Consider the following 17,650-nt stretch of genomic DNA (forward strand, 5'->3'; position numbering starts at 1 on the left):
ACGTTTGCGGCTTGTATACAATCATTAAATTCCGTTATGTACTCTCCAATGGAAGTATTCTCTGACTTTCTAAATTTGTCAATCTGACCAAGCCTCAGAAGCACTTAATAAATCGACCTTTTGGTAAATCTTATGCATGAAAGTTAATAATGTATCCAAACCCTCATAAAGTCCAATTGCTCTGGCTCCAATTACGAAAATGCCACGGCCACCTTGGGCAAGGATGTAATCACTGTCCACATCATGGGCGTCATTCTCCGACCCCCCGCCGGGTTGGAGAATCGCCGGGGGCTGCCGTGAATCCCGCCCCCGCTGGTTGCCGAAGTCTCCGGCACCGGATATTCGGCGGGGGCGGGAATCGGGCCGCGCCGGTTGGCGGGCCTCCCCCCCGCTGGATTCTCCGGCCTGGATGGGCCGAAGTCCCGCCGCTAAATTGCCTGTCCCGCCGGCGTGGATTAAACCACCTTTTGAACGGCGGGACAAGGCGGCGTGGGCGGGCTCCTGGGTCCTGGGGGGGGGGGGGGGCGATCTGACCCCGGGGGGTGCCCCCACGGTGGCCTGGCCCGCGGGCGGGCCTGTGCCGTGGGGGCACTCTTTCCCTTCCACCTCCGCCACGGTCTCCACCATGGCGGAGGCAGAAGAGACTCCCTCCACTGCGCATGTGTGGGAAACTGTCAGCGGCCGCTGACGCTCCCGCGCATGCGCCGCTCCGAGATGTCATTTCCGCGCCAGCTGGCGGGGCAACAAAGGCCGTTTCCGCCAGCTGGCGGGGCGGAAATTCCTCCGGCGTCGGCCTAGCCCCTCAATGTTGGGCTCGGCCCCCAAAGATGCGGAGCATTCCGCACCTTTGGGGCGGCGCGATGCCCGTCTGATTGGCGCCGTTTTGGGCACCAGTCGGCGGACATCGCGCCGTTTTGGGAGAATTTCGCCCCATAACTTCATTCTTCCATTTGTCATAGGGTTAATGCTCAAAAAAACACCAGTGACACACTACACTTGGATTTAGCCACTTGTTTTCCAAGTTACTCTAAATCACTCTTCAAGGTTAGAATTCAAAATACAGGGCGCAAACTACCGACTGCACCGATGCCGGGGCAAGCCTCCCGCTGGCTTCCCAGTAGCCAGTACACCTCGCGAGATCTGGATCCCGCTCACAATAGGTGTGACCAAACGGTGCTCGCTTAAGTGTGTTTTAAACCTACTAAGGCCTACTCACCCGGGATCTACCAGCTTCACGGCATCGGGGAGGCCCCATTACTGGTCATCACAAACGTGGACCAGGTGGAAGGGCACGCAGAAGGGTCTCTCAAGCCATCGGAGGCCCCTGGGCGGTCAGGGATAGAACAGGGTGGCCATTTGATTCTCCCTGCAACATGGGCACCTTGGCACTCCCAGGCTGGCACCTTTGTACTGCCACCCTGGCACTGCCATGATGCCTGGATGGTACTGCCAAGCTGGCAGAAGCACTGCCAGGGTGACAGCGCCAAGGGTCATGGCCTGAGGGGGGGGTCACGCCTATGAAAGGAGGGTGGTATGAGGGGAGGCAGGTCATGTAAGAACTGGCCTCTAGGAGGTTATGGGGTGATGGATGGGGGTTCTGGAAGGGGGGAGCCTGTAAGGGAGCATGGGGGGGCTGAAGAGGGGGAGCCCCAGGGACCACATAGTGGGGTGTCCTCACTTTGAAGGGCGGGGGTGCGATCTGAGGAACCAGTTTGGCCAGAAAACCCAGCTCCCTGAAAATAATTCTAAGTGTGGGCTAAACTGGTGTGAAACTGTCTAGGGACCAAAAAAGTGACTTAAGTGTGGTTAGATAGCAGTGGGGAACTCAGCTGGAAACTCATTGCAAAACCCGCCACAAATTAGACTTATAAACCTTTCCATTAGATCGTGCCCACAGTCTTTCGGTCGAAGAAATCTTAGTTTTCAATCCTTTTTACTGACAAGAGCTAACCATCCTCTGTTACCGTTGTTAAGCTCCAATGGTAACTCTATAATAAGAACTTGAAAGCAGGTCTTGATTCTTTGACTCCAAGTTTGTGTTCACCAATCACTTCTCCAACAACACCACAGTACCACCTGTATCCCCTTTATATTTGGTGCAGTCTATTAAACAATACGTGTAGTTTATTGAACAATTAAAACCCAATTCCGAATTGAGCACTAGGGAACATTAACAACATAAATGTTGGTCAGAGAGAAGGGCAACTCTATTGAGGTAGCAGTTGTTAAAAGGCTGCTGCATGCCAGTAAAGGGCATTGATGTTTTGCTGTGTGTTAGCATTTTCCAGAAAATAGTTGGCTGTAGCAAATGTCCCAAGAAGTTCATTTATTAGGAGGAGTGCAATGGTGCACGTTTCTTTTCAGAATTCGTAACCTGATGCACCCTCTAGAAGGTTAGCACCTTGTATGAGCACCTTGTTTGGCTTTCTTTCTGTTCTTCCTGTTCTGCTGAAGTCTGATTAAATACTTTAACTATAACTGGTTTTCTGGTGAGCAAATAGACAATAGTTGACCATTTTAGATTGAGTTGTTTGAAAGTGCAGAACTTGAGTATTTGCTGAAGAAAAGAGGCATGCTGTCAAAGATTTTCATCTTGCACTCATCAGGAAAGAAGAATGCCAATTGTAAAGGGAACAATTGCTGATTAGTTGGCAAGTGGATTGGTAGAGGTGTTGCATTTTAGATTTTAGCAAACCGTGTACTGTGAAGAGAACTTTTTTGTTGGGATTTTGTTTTTTTAAAGAAAGTCTTGTATCACAGATGTGCTACAACATAAAATAAAAGGAAAACTTCAGATGGGCACAGGGAATATCCATCTCAATTCTCCCCTAAGCAATTGGAAAGTTATGTTAAACATAATTAAATACATTATAATTAAATAAGCTATGGCTGGTCTTATTTTTGGGGCAAGCACTGGGCTTGTCTGAAACAGCTGCCAGAAACGTATGCTTCATTGCAAAGTGACCAGACCCATCCACATGTATTCAGCATAGTTTTCCAGCCCATCTTCCATGTCTTCCATAAGAGTAAATTTTATCCCAGCATATATTGTGCACCCTTAGGGTTGAAGGAAAATATATATATATTTTTTTTAAATAAACTTAGAGCACCCAATTCATTTTTTCCAATTAAGGGGCAATTTAACATGGCCAATCCACCTATCCTACACATCTTTGGGTTGTGGGGGTGAAACTCACGCAAGCACGGGGGGGAATGTGCGATCTCCACACGGACAGTGACCCGGGATTGAACCTAAAACCTCGGTGCCGTGTGACAGCAATGCTAACCACTGCGCCACCGTGCTGCCCGAAGGAAAATATTTGAATGAGAAATGAGAAAAACAAGCAAATGGCGACCGCACTCTTATCTACCTTCCCAATCTCCCTTACCAGGTAGAAGCAAATTCAAAAGAAAAACTAAATTATATATTCAGTGTTATTCATTTACATTGTAATTAATTTCAATGTTGCACCCACTGCAAAAAAATCCTGTTCTCCCTTAAACTTGTAAGATGTTCGGATGGTGACTCATGAAAGTTGGTAAGTATTAGTTGCAGAAACCTCATTGAGGTGAAAGCTGGAATGTGAACAGAAAGACAATCGCGTGCCTGAGAGAGATTTTAGATAGGCAGTGACTAGCTTTATTTTCATTCCACAATCATCTCTGCCCTCCAGGTACTTTGACTGTATAATAATATGCCTATTTATTGAATTTGTAGATAAGTCCCAACTTATTTCCAGGTAAAATGAATCTTCAGTTATTTTTGATGAGGAACTAAACAATGCAACACGAAACATAAATACTTTGAAGTTTTGGACAGTAAGTAGGACTGTGCTTATTCTGTACAATAATGTCTGTGATGGCTAAAATATTGTGGTTTTGCATTTGCATTCACCATGCATTCTGCTGAAAGCTGTGTTTCCTACTAAGTAAAAGCACCATCTTGGTGGGAATAAACCTTACAGGCTCTGTTCCACTTTACATGACCTGAGCAGTTGGACTGGCACAAATGGCCAAAATATCCCTGTATTAGACAGGAAAAAGACCTTCCAGTGTCCTGTCCCTATTCAGTTTCCACTGACCCCCTACTCGGAAATCTGATGTCTCATGATTATATTCAGTTAATGTTTACTTTTGAAGATTTTCCAGAGGGTAACTGGCATATTTTTTTGGATGATGACTGTTTTCAACACTGTGAAGAAATCGATGCTTTACAAAGGTCATCAAACATTTGGCAATTGCGAATGCAAAGCCAAAACTACTACGTGTTCCCCACAATGCTACAATACATCGAAGAAAACCGTGTTAGTAAGGGAACTGTTAATGGACTGGCAAGCCTTATTCAATCGCATCTGGTTGCGTTGATCAACAGTTTTTGTTGCTACTTTCCAGAGGAGATGTTTCAAATTTTGGGAGAAGAGGTGGGTGAAAAATCCCTTTGAGCTTGAGACCCCAGAATCAATTATTACCATGCAGATTACTCCCAAGTGAAGAAACTGAACTTCTGCGGCTGTCAGCGTTGGGAGCAGCATCTCCAAGGAGTATCTGGAGGTGAGTAAAACAAGCATTTTGTTGCATTTGCCCTTCACAACAACCTACATGTGCAAGGTTGGATTTTCCGACCTCACAAAGATGAAGACAGCACAAAGGAACTGGCTGAACTCTGCATCCAATATGTGCATTCCCCTCTCCTCCTGTGAACCCGATTGGAGTGAGATCATGAGGACTGAGCTGGCTAACCTGCCGCATTAAAGGTAACAGAAAATGGTGGGTCCCGAAGGTCGGCCGGCGTGGGTCGTGAAGGTCGGCAGCGTGGGTCCCGAAGGATGGCCGGTTGATAAAAATCGGTCCTGGGCAAAAAATGAAATCACATGAGCCTAGATGATGAGTGTTGGCTGAGGGATAGTGGAGAGTTGTCACCTGTGGAGTCATATTCTGGAAAATGTTACTACTTTCAGAGGAAATAGGTTCCTATATTTCTAGGTCAAATATCAGTTGCTTTACGTGTTTCTGAGCCATCAAAATTGTACAGTGTTTCATCTAATATAGCATAATATTCTGTGACCATCTCTCAATGGGAAACTGCAAAGCTTCCCTACAAATCATAGCAATCAGCTAAGATGAACATCACAAAAACTAGAAAGCAAAAATAAAAGTAGAAAACTTTAGAAACACAATGTTGATCAGAATTTGAAAGAGAGTACTTAATGTTCAGAACCTGCTGCATGCCATTTAAAAGATACTAATTATCCTGCTATTGATTTCCAACATTCTTGTTCTATGTTATATTCATAAAAGTTACATTGATAGGATTTTGTGGCGATGCCGGCGTTGGACTGGGGTGAGCACAGTAAGAAGTCTTACAACACCAGGTTAAAGTCCAACAGGTTTGTTTCAAACACTAGCTTTCGGAGCACTGCTCCTTCCTCAGGTGAATGAAGAGGTTTGTTCCAGAAACATATATAGAGACAAATTCAAAGATGCAAGACAATGCTTAGAATGTGATAGGATTTTGACACAGGTTCTTGCCCTTCCTCTTTGTTGAGGCAAATATACTCCCTTTTCCCGTCCCTTACCAAGACATTTGACTCCCTGTTCCTTGCAACAGTGTTTTCCAATTCCTTGCCCAAATAACTGTCCTTCATGTTACTGTTTCAACTGGCTTTTACTCCGGCATCAATAAAATGTGCAGTGTGATTGTGTTTATAGTCATAGTCTGGAGTTAACATACAAATGTGTGCATCTATATTGAGTCTGATATTATGGAATAAATGTTTAGTTTTTGCATTCTTGGTGCGGAGCATCATCCTTCAGAAGCTGTGTTAGGAAATGTTTGCTGTCTGTGATTTGCCACCCATTAGTAAAAATAATGGGCGAGATTCTCTGGCCTCCCCGCAGCATGTTTCCCAGGGGCGGGAGGCGACCTGCCATTGGTCGGCATCGTGATCTTCTCGTCTCGCCGCTGTCAAAGGGATTTCCCATTGAATCCACCCCATGCTGCCACAAAACCTACGTGGGGGTGCACCGCCGGCGGGACCGGAAAGACCCTGCCTGTGTGAATAGCCAGAAGATCTTGCCCAAAGTTTCGATCTGACTACGTTTCAAACCACCACAGAATCAGTGAAGTACTTTTGGAGTGCAGTTACTGTTGTAATGCAGGAAAATATTGAAATAAATAAAAACATTTACAGTGCATGCAATTTCCCTTGTATGCTCTGGCTGGCAAGGCTATGCAATGGAAGTGTACAAGTAGAACATTAATTTTTGTTAAAATTCTAACATTTTATTGGAACTTTTTCCCATCCCTTCTGAAGTCTTTGACGGCCAAATGGATTATACAGCCATTATCTGTCCTTCACCACCTCTCCAAGCGGTCATAATCCATTTGTGTGTAATGGTGGTGAATGTTGGTGTTATGGCTGACCCCAGTTTGGTTTTCATGCAATGTCCAGCCATGCACACATCCAACAGATAATACTGAACAGACGCTGAGAACAGAAGCACCATTAGTTTTCCTCTGCATAAGCAAGATGCACTAATGCAATTATTGTGCCAAATTAGCAAGAACTGCTGTTTGAAATTTGGAACTTAATGATTTATATAACTCAAACTGTTTTCCTTTTGTTCAGTTGACAAAACTGCAGACCCCACATCGCAAACAGCCGTATCATGATGCAACATCATGGGCGAGATTCTCCGACCCCCCGCTGGGTCGGAGAATCGCCGGGGGCTGGCGTGAATCCCGCCCCCGCTGGTTGCCGAAGTCTCCGGCACCAGAGATTCGGCGTTCGGCGGGGGCAGGAATCGCGCCGCGCCGGTTGGCGAGCCCCCCCCCCCCCCCCCCCCCCCCCGCTCGATTCTCCGGGCCGAATGGGCCGAAGTCCCGCCGCTAAAATGCCTGTCCCGCCGGCGTAAATTAAACCACCTACCTTACTGGCGGGACAAGGCGGCGTGGGCAGGCTCCGGGGTCCTGGGGGGGCGCGGGGCGATCTGGCCCCGGGGGGTGCCCCCACGGGGCCTGGCCCGCGATTGGGGCCCACCGATCCGCGGGCAGGCCTGTGCCGTGGGGGCACTCTTTCCCTTCCGCCTCCGCCACGGTCTCCACCATGGCGGAGGCAGAAGAGACTCCCTCCACTGCGCATGCGTGGGAAGCTGTCAGCGGCCGCTAACACTCCCGTACATGCGCCGCCCGGAGATGTCATTTCCGCGCCAGCTGGCGGGGCACCAAAGGCCTTTTCCGCCAGCAGGCGGGGCGGAAATTCGTCCAGCGCCGACCTAGCCCCTCAAGGTTGGGGCTCGGCCCCCAAAGATGCGGAGCATTCCGCACCTTTGGGGCGGCGCGATGCCCGTCTGATTTGCGCCGTTTTGGGCGCCAGTCGGCGGACATCGCGCCGTTTCCGGAGAATTTCGCCCCATGAGTCTATTGATGTGTGCTAACTGGCATTTATTTCACATGTATTCTATGCATGTCAGAAGCAGCCCTTTGCAATGCAGCAAAGGCTAGCTGCACATTAGAAAGCAACCTGTTTGCTTTAAGGTCACAATACAAATGAGGCTTCAGTGAATCACTTGATCAGCTCATTGAGCCACTGGAGATGTCTTCTTCTTAATCATGTTATTACTGCAACAACGAAGGATATCAAATTGTTTCTAGATGATATTCATTTTCAGGTGACTTTAGTTGTAGTTCACATACTAAATTGTATTTAATTCTCATGTTATTTTGTAAAGCCAAGGGGCACTGCATGTAATCCAGGTGGAGACTGGTGATATAGCTGTGCCATTGAGATATTTTGACTTCAATTTAAATATTAGAATGCAAGTTAGTCGACCTATAATTTGGGTTTGCCATTCCTTACTTTGAGGGAATTGTATCATCAGAGTGCAAGCTCTAAATTCATTTATAACGACGTACCTGCTCTGTAAAATACCACAAGAACTTATTGTTTCACTGACCCCATTAAAGAAAAATTGAACCATATTTTCAGCTAAGGTCTGCACTTCAAAAATCTCCACCCATGTGAAACTCAATTGATTCATTATGTCCTAGTAAATTTCTTTTTATTATTTTCAAATTTCTTCCTGTCTTTGTATCAACCTGTGTAAAGGATTTTCTCCATTTGCACACTCTTAACATTCTCCAATTCTCTGGCACCACCTTATTCCCTGCTGTCTTCTGTCTGTCATTGTTGACTGCTCTTTTAATTGTGATACTCTGTCTAATCTCTGGAACACACTGCACATTTACTTCCACTTTCCCATGCACTGCTTTCGATCTTGCTTTCACTCACTGCCCTGCCAGCCCAGTCATTCTGTCTCCCTTTAAGCTTGATGTTCAATTTTTCTTCTGTTTTGGAAAAGATTCTATGAAAGAAAGACTTGCATTTATATCATGCTTTTTAATACAACCGAAAGTCTCAAAGTGCTTTAAAGCCATTGAAGTATTTTTTGCAATGTAGTCACTGTAATTAATATTGGTACTAATTGTAATTAGTAATGTAATTTCTAGCTTGTACTCTGCACACTCCCAGAAAACACTAATGATCAGAAAATTTATTTGTGATGTTGATTGAGGGATAAATATTAGCCAGGACACCAGAATTAACTCCACTGCTCTTCAACATAATACCATGGAACCTTTCACAACCTCAGATGGGTCCGTGGTTAAACATCTCATCACAGTGCACCTCCAAGGGTGCAGCACTCCCTCAATCTTACAGTTGAATGTCAGCCTTGATTCTTGAACTTAAGCCCCGGAGTGAAACTTCAACCTGGAACATTGTGATTCCGGGGAAGAGTGTGCTGACAACTAAGGTCTCTTTGTGTAAATGAAGGCCAATACAAAATGTCAGTGCTGTTTGCATAGTAATTTGCCACATTGAACAGTTTTTTGTTTGATAAATTACTGAGGATAATGAAGACTAGAATTAATCTGCTTTGACACTAGAGCTACCTCTTATTTGGCAAATGATTCTACAAGGTATGCTCTTCAGATTTCTGACCATAAACACCCCAATGACTCATTTGGTAAAGTGTGTAATTGAAGCATGCAGACCAGAAGCTTTCAGGTCCAAATCTTGATTTAAGTTTTAGTTAACTGTTCATAACCATGAACAGCAGTGGGGGTTCCAGCACTGTTGTCTTGAGGAAGGGAAAGTGGTAAGGATGCCCGGCTGGAAGTAAATTGTGTGGGCAGCATGGTGGTGCAGTGGTTAGCACTGTTGCCTCACGGCACCGAGGACCCAGGTTTGATCCCAGCCCCGCATCACAGTCTGTGTGGAGTTTGCACATTCTCCCCGTGTCTGTGTGGGTCTCAACCCGATAACCCAAAAAGATGTGCAAGATCATAGATCATAGAATTTACAGTGCAGAAGGAGGCAATTCGGCCCATAGAGTCTGCACCAGCTCTTGGAAAGAGCACCCTACACAAGTCCACATCTCCACCCTATCCCCATAACCCAGTAACCCCACCCGACACAAAGGGCAATTTAGCACGGCCAATCCACCTAACCTGCACATCTTTGAACTGTGGGAGGAAACCAGAGCACCCGGAGGAAACCCACGCACACACGGGGAGAGCGTGCAGACTCCGCACAGACAGTGACCCAAGCCGGGAATCGAACCTGGGGCCCTGGAGCTGTTAAGCAATTGTGCTAACCACTATGTGAATTGCCCATGCTAAATTGCCCCTTAATGTCTATTCTAATTACTCAAGTTTGTTTTCCACTTGATAAACAGTATCTCTTACCCCCAAAAGTTCCTTGGTACCTGTGAGAGGTGCAGCTGGATCCAAAACCGCTATTGTGGGACCATCCTTGTGCAGAGTTAGTATCATTCTTCTTCACTTGTGGGAAAACTTTAGTTAATGTAACTTTGTGCTTTTTCACACAAGTCTCCCTGCACTCCTTTCCCCAGCTAATTTTCCAGTATTTCTACAAAGTGTATTCGCAGAAGTTTTGAAGACTGCAGAAATTGTGCAGCAAATGTCTTGTTTACTGCTGCGTGCATGCAGTCTGCTGTCTACATCTGGAACCACTAACTACTAGTCTTTTGGAGATGGAGTTTGTGGTTTGGTCCCCAACAGTTAACCCTTGCAATGCTCAAAAGTCCTTCAAACTTCCATTTGCTATCTTGTATTGTTTTATGTTTTTTAAAAACAAATTTTCAAAGCTGAGGGTCAAGTCAGGGGTACAACGTTAGCACTTCACATTACCGAATTGACCTTTGAGGGAAAGGATGGAGAGAACAAAATGTTTATGTAAACTGTTCGGGTGAAGTTCTTTTGGAGCCAAAGTGTTCATAATTGTTCTAGATACAAAGCTAGTTAACTATATATAGGGGACTGGTTCATGCATCATGGTTTCTATTCCCTCATCTTATTTTGAAGATTTTTTAATCGTTGTTCTCTTTCCGCACAGTTCTTTTCTTTGTTTTTTCTAGTGTACACTAGTTATCATCCCTGTTTCAACAGCTCCAAACCACATTAGCATTGAAACCAGGGGCGAGATTCTCCGACCCCCCGCCGGGTCGGAGAATCGCCGGGGGCTGCCGTGAATCCCGCCCCCGCAGGTTGCCGAATTCTCCGGCACCGGATATTTGGTGGGGGCGGGAATCTCGCCGCGCCGGTTGGCCCCCCCCCCCCGCGATTCTCCGGCCCGGATGGGCCGAAGTCCCGCTGCTAAAAAGCCTGTCCCGCCGGCGTAGATTAAACCACCTACCATACCGGCGGGACAAGGCGGCGCGGGCGGGCTCCGGGGTCCTGGGGGGGGGGCACGGGGCGATCTGGCCCCGGGGGGTGCCCCCACGGTGGCCTGGCCCGCGATTGGGGCCCACCGATCCGCGGGCGGGCCTGTGCCGTGGGGGCACTCTTTTCCTTCCGCCTTCGCCACGGTCTCCACCATGGCGGAGGCGGAAGAGACTCCCTCCACTGCGCATGCGCGGGAATGCTGTCAGCGACCGCTAAAGCTCCCGCGCATGCGCCGCCCGGAGATGTCATTTTCGCGCCAGCTGGCGGGGCAGCAAAGGCCTTTTCCGCCAGCTGGCGGGGCGGAAATTAGTCCAGCGCGGACTTAGCCCCTTAAGGTTGGAGCTCGGCCCCCCAAGATGTGGAGCATTCCGCACCTTTGGGGCGGCGCGATGCCCGACTGATTTGCGCCGTTTTTGGGCGCCAGTCGACGGACATCACGCCGATACCGGAGAATTTCGCCCCTGATCTGTATTATTTACACACACATAATTTAGAGGAGTTTATTATTATTTTTTAAAAATAAATTTACAGTACCCAATTCTTTTTCTTCCCAATTAAGGGGCAATTTAGCATGGCCAATCCACCTACCCTGCACATCTTTCGGTTGTAGGGGTGAGACCCACGCAGACACAGGGAGAATCTGGAAACTCCACACAGACTGAAATCCGGGGCCAGGATCAAACCCGGGTCCTCAGCACCATGAGGCAGTAGTGCTAACCTTTGCGCCATCGTGTCGCCAATTTAGACGAGTTTATAATTATTTTTAATGTTATTTTTCTTTTTGCTTTGTTTCGTTCTATCTGCTTTATTGCTATATGCGGAAGTATAATGTAGGAAATGTCAGGTTTGACTTTGATTTTTGGCACTTTTGGTGATTGGCAGTTGACATTTGTAAAATTATCAATGCTGAGAATGGAGCATAGGTAATACCTTCTAGAAGGAGACCACTCCCCAGTACCAAGAACCCTTTGTTAGTTTGTTTGGATTAAATACAATTTGCTTTTTCTTTCTATTAATTTATGGATGTGAGCATCGCTGGCTCTTTGCCCTTGAACTGAGTGGCTTGCTAGGCCATTTAAGCGGATATTCAGAGTCAACCACATTGCTGTGGGTCTGTAGTCAAGGACGGCAGGTTCCTAAATTATTTCAATCATCATTAGATTTTTTATTCCAGATTTTTATTGTATTTAACTTCACTATCTTGTGTGGTGGGATTCATACCCTGGGGCCAGAATTCTCTGAAATCCCACCAAGGGTTGACGCCGGCATCAAAACCGGCGCGAGCGACGCTGGCGTCAATGGGCCTCCAGGCCCAGGCATTCACCCCTTCCTATGGGGCTAGAACGGCGCCGGAGTGCTGTCCGCTGCTCCGGCGCCAAAAGCCGGCGCGCCACGGCCGTCTCCGCGCCGGCCCCCGGGCAATATAGCGGAACCGTACAGGGACCCGGCACGGAAGACCATAGGCCCCCCCCCCGGAATGAGCCTGCCCGCCGATCTGTTGCCCTTGATCGCGGGCCTGGCCACTGTGGAGGCCCCCCCCCCCCGGAGTCGGCTCCCCCCGCCCCCCCGCCCACCACCAGGATGGCCCCCGCAGCCAGAACGGCGAGGTCCCGCTGCGTAGCACCATACGCAAATGATGTCAGCGGGCACTCGGCCCGTCGAGCGTGGAGAATCACTGGGGGCCGCTTACAACGGCCCCCGACAGCACCGCGGTGTCCGCGCCGACGCGATTTCGCTGAGTTTCCGGTTGCCGGAGAATCGGCGGCCTGGCATCGGAGAGGCGTGACGCGCCCCCCCCACCCCCCGCCGATTCTCCTACCCAGCGTGGGATCGGAGAATTCTGGCCTGGGTCTCTGGAGTACTAGTCCAATGACAATACCACTATGTTACTGCGTCCCCTTGTTTCCTACACGTTTCAGGAATCTTTACTGTTAATTTTCTTTTGCCTTCTGAATTCCTTGAAGACAGCAATAAAGAACCATTTCCAGCAATCATATGTACCTTGAAGACAATTGGGCTCTTTGTCATGTCTGTGGTGTGCTTAATGAAACATTGAATGCACCATAACTGCTCTTTAGGAAAAAAAATACTTGCACTTGTTTTAACTTGATGTACAATCCCCAGAAAAAGAAAAACACATTCCAGCATGGTGATTGTATACTGTCCATGTCTCAAAAGTGTACGAAAAAGAGAATCATTCTTTATTTTGGTGCAAAATCTATTCGCACTCTACATGAAATCTATTTTTGTGATTGAATGTTTCTAAATGTATTTTTCCTCTCGTCAATTTTCTTTTCTATTGTCTTCTGAAAGAGTTGGCTAATGGTAGGTGACCTTCCAGTACCTTGACCAAGTTGGCTTTCTTTGTCAGTGAGACCAATAAATGATAATTTAATTCCACCATAGAGGATGTCACCGAGCCTTGATTTGGCATCATTTTCCACATTTCAGCGCTTTGAACAAGCGTCGTTAGATAATGAGTAAGCACCATAGCTGATTTTTTTTTTCAAATCCTTTGCACCCAAAGCATTTCCAAGCTGAGACCAGCTGGTCCAGCACAGACTAGGAGTCGAACTGAGATCTTCTGGTACTTGATGGCACAGTTGACACTGGAGTACGGGATTACGAACTGCATCATTGAGACAACTAACTGCAATTTATTTTTAAGGTTGGTAGATCTGCCTGGAAATATTTTGTCCAGTACAACTGTCCTCTAATGTGCAGCGTTTGTCAAATGTGGTTCTCACCCCACCTGCTGGGCCCCATCTAGATGTGACTGTATCCTTAGACTCTGAAAATGCATTCAACAGAGTAGAATGGAGGTTCCTCTTTACGGTTTTGGAGAGGTTCGGGTTGGGGCTAAGGTTCGGGTTATGGGTGCGTTTGTTGTATAAGGCTCCCTCGGCTTGTGTTCACACCAACACCATGAGCTCAGGGTACTTTCAGTTAAACGGGAACGAGTCAAGGGTGTCTGATGTCTCTCCCCCACCCTCCTATTCGTATTGCCGATTGAGCCTTTGGCAATCGCTTAGAAGCTCCAGGTGAATGGAAGGGGATAATTGGGTAGGAGTGGAGCATAGGGTGTGCCTGTATGCTGACAACCTTTTGCTTTACGTGACGGACCTATTCCCCACTATGGGTGTTATAATGGAGCTACTGAAGAGCTTTGGCTCTATTTCAGGATATAAATTAAAACTGGAAAAGAGTGAGTATTTTCCAGTAAACCCCCCGTAGAGGGGAGTTAACCTGGGGTGCTTCCTTTTCATCCAGCCAGATTTAGCTTTGGGTATTTGGGGGTCCGGGTGGCTCGGGATTGGGCCCGACTTCATAAGCCGAATTATACTAGTCTGGTGAGTAAGGTGAAGACTGACCTGCAAAGGTGGGATAACCTTCCCCTATCCTTGGCAGACAGGGTCCAGTCAATTAAGATGGACATTCTTCCAGGGTTTTTGTTCCTTTTCCAATGTCTTCCTGTTTTCCTCGCTTAGTCTTTCTTTGGGAATGTCGATAAGATAATATCATCCTTTATATTGGCGGGCAAGACTCCAAGGATTCATGGGGTAGTCCTTCAAAGAGACAGACACTCGGGGAGGCTGGCATTGCTTAACTTTCTGTTTTATTATTGGGCAGGTAATGCAGAGAAGGTGTAGGTTGGTGTAGTGACCCAGGGTCCACTTGGGTGCAGATAGAGGTGAGATCTTGTAGGGGATCTGGTTTGAGGGCACGAGTGACAGCTTTGCTCCCGTTCTCGCCGACAAAATACTCTTCAAGTCCAGTGGTTGTTTTCCCTCTAAAAATACGGAGAAAGCATTTTAAAGATGGCTCCCATTTGTGCTAACCATGTGTTCGAGCCAGCGAGATTGATGCCACATCTGAGGTGTGGGGATGGGGAGGCTGAAGAGATTGGGAGACCTGTTTCTGGAGGGGTGGTTTGCCAGGCTAGATGAATTGGTGGTGAAGTTTGGGCTCTCTGTCTCGGACATGTTCAGCTGTCTCCAGGTTCAGAATTTTATATGACAGACCTTCCCGACATACCCCGTGTAACCGCAAGTATCTCTGATGGAGAGGGTCCTTTCGCTTGCTGGGTCCGAGGTGGGCACAGCATTTATGCGCAGATTTTGATAGAAGATTTGGTTTCAGTAGAAAGGATAAAGGGTAGGTGGAAGAGGAATTGGTAATAATAGATGATGAGCAGCGAAAAGTGAGAGGGAGAAAAAGCAAGATGGCGGCGGGTGGAGACCAAGCAGCGTGGGCGCAGTGGTCGCAGGAGCAGCAGGAGTTTCTTAAATGCTGCTTTGAGGAGCTGAAGACAGAAATGCTGGCGCCAATGAAGGCGGCGATTGAGAAGCTAGTGGAGACCCAGAGGGCCCGGGGGCGGCGATCCGGGAGGTGCGGCAGAAAGCCTCAGAGAATGAGGATGAGATCGTGGACCTGGCGGTGAAGGTGGAGGCACACGAGGCGCTGCATAAGAGGTGGGCGGAAAGATTCGATGATCTGGAGAATAGGTTGAGGCGCAAGAATCTTCGGATTCTGGGTCTCCCTGAAGGAGTTGAGGGGCCCGATACCGGGGCATATGTGAGCACGATGCTCAATTCGCTGATGGGCGCGGGAGCCTTCCCGAGCCACCTGGAGCTAGATGGGGCTCATCGGGTCCTGGCAAAGAGACCCAAGGCCAACGAGCCGCCAAGGGCTGTAGTGGTGAGGTTTCACCGCTTTATGGATAGCGAGTGTGTCTTGAGATGGGCCAAGAAAGAGCGGAGCAGCAGGTGGGAGAACACGGAGATCCGAATCTACCAGGACTGGAGTGCAGAGGTGGCCAAGAAGGGAGCTGGCTTTAATCGGGCCAAGGCGGTACTCCATCGGAATGGGGTGAAGTTCGGTATGCTGCAGCCAGCGCGATTGTGGGTCACATTCCAAGATCGGCACCATTATTTCGAAACGCCTGAGGAGGCTTGGAGCTTTATACAGACTGAAAAGTTGGACTCAAATTGAGGGTCTGTGGTTGTGGGGGGGGATGTCTGCTGTATAGGTTTATAAGATGATCAGGGGAGTGGATAGAGTAGACAGTCAGAGACTTTTTCCCCGGGTGGAACAAACCATTACAAGGGGACATAAATTTAAGGTGAATAGTGGAAGATATAGGGGGGATGTCAGAGGTAGGTTCTTTACCCAGAGAGTAGTGGGGGCATGGAATGCACTGCCTGTGGAAGTAGTTGAGTCGGAAACATTAGGGACCTTCAAGCAGCTATTGGATAGGTACATGGATTACGGTAAAATGATGTAGTGTAGATTTATTTGTTCTTAAGGGCAGCACGGTAGCATTGTGGATAGCACAATTGCTTCACAGCTCCAGGGTCCCAGGTTCGATTCCGGCTTGGGTCAGTGTGTGGAGTCTGCACATCCTCCCCGTGTCTGTGTGGGTTTCCTCCGGGTGCTCCGGTTTCCTCCCACAGTCCAAAGATGTGCAGGTTAGGTGGATTGGCCATGATAAATTGCCCTTAGTGTCCAAAATTGCCATTAGTGTTGGGTGGAGGTGTTGACTATGGGTGGGGTGCTCTTTCCAAGAGCCGGTGCGGACTCGGTGGGCCGAATGGCCTCCTTCTGCACTGTAAATTCAATGATAATCTATGATTAATCTAGGACAAAGGTTCGGCACAACATTGTGGGCCAAAGGGCCTGTTCTGTGCTGTATTTTTCTGTGTTCTATGTGTGGCGTGAGGCCCTTCGCAGGGTGAACTCCATGCCTTCATGTGGGAGGCTGCGTTTGATCCAGCTTAAGTGGTGTTTAGCGCCGTCCTGAATGAGTCGTTTCTTCTCGGAGGTGGATGACAGGTGCAAGCGCTGTTCTGGGGGACCGGCCAACCACGTGCACATGTTCTAGTCTTGTCTCAAGCTTGTGAGCTTTTGGCTCTCTTTCTTTAGCACCATGTTGGCGATTTTGAATATATTTTCTTTAATTTAGAGTACCCAATTCATTTTTTCCAATTAATGGTAAATTTAGAGTGCCCAATCCACCCAGCCTGCACATCTTTGGGTTGTGGGGGCGAATCCCACGCAAACACGGGGAGAGTGTGCAAACTCCACACAGACGGTGACCCAGAGCCAGGATCGAACCTGGGACCTCGGCGCCATGAGGCAGCAGTGCTAACCACTGTACCACCATGCTGCCCTGCGATTTTGAATATTGAACTGGAGCCCCGCCTGTTTGTTGCCACATTTGGGGAGTCGGACTTGCTGAGGCTGCAGGCGAGTGCTGGGGCAGATGTTCTTGCCTTCACCTCATTGATTACCCAGAGGTGGGTCCTGCTGGGTTGGAGGTCTGTATCTCCACCCAGCGCCTCAAGAGTTTTTGTACCTAGAGAAGGTCAGCGAGGCAAGGGCAGGGGGTTTTAGTTCAAACGGGCAGCATGGTCGGTACAGGCTTGGAGGGCCCAAAGGCCTTTTCCTGTGCTGTAATCTTCTTTGTTCTTTAAGTACATCGTGAGGGGTTCGGTCGAGGGATTCTACTGGAGGTGGCAACCTTTCATAGTTTATTTTAAGGAACTGATCACCATCAGTTGGGTTGGGGGTTGTGTTAATGTTACTTTTAATGTCTTTTTTCTGTAAATTGTATTTGGTTTGAATAGATTTGTTTATTTTGTAACTTATAAAATGAAAAACTTTTTTAAAAATGTTTTGAAAAAAGATTTTGTACAGAACAAGTTATGCAAAAAATAAGTTCTTGTAACTGCACTTTTGCAGTCAAAAAAATTGCACCTAAAAACAAAACTTGTTATGAGGTGACTAAACAATAAGAATGTAATGGCTCTCAACCACTGGTATGTATGAGTTTTCTTAACAAGGTATGCCAGACACGTGGGTGAGCTCCAATTAACTACCCTAATATAAAGTTTGGAAAATATA

At 47.7% G+C, this 17,650-nt stretch overlaps 1 protein-coding gene across 15 annotated transcripts in view; it reads left to right on the plus strand.

Annotated features, from left to right (window-relative positions):
* Positions 1 to 17,650, plus strand: part of gng7 (guanine nucleotide binding protein (G protein), gamma 7) — a 310,055-nt gene that overhangs the window by 236,107 nt on the left and 56,298 nt on the right. For 2 of the 15 annotated variants that reach the window (XM_072482223.1, XM_072482225.1), the window contains one exon: positions 13,275 to 13,415. The exons of the other annotated variants lie outside the window; for them this stretch is intronic. The gene's annotated coding sequence lies outside the window, so the exon portion shown is untranslated. The remainder of the gene's footprint in view (positions 1 to 13,274; positions 13,416 to 17,650) is intronic. 15 annotated transcript variants of the gene reach the window in all.

This window comes from Scyliorhinus torazame, chromosome 18 (genome assembly GCF_047496885.1).
Source record: "Scyliorhinus torazame isolate Kashiwa2021f chromosome 18, sScyTor2.1, whole genome shotgun sequence".
Lineage (NCBI taxonomy): Eukaryota > Metazoa > Chordata > Chondrichthyes > Carcharhiniformes > Scyliorhinidae > Scyliorhinus > Scyliorhinus torazame.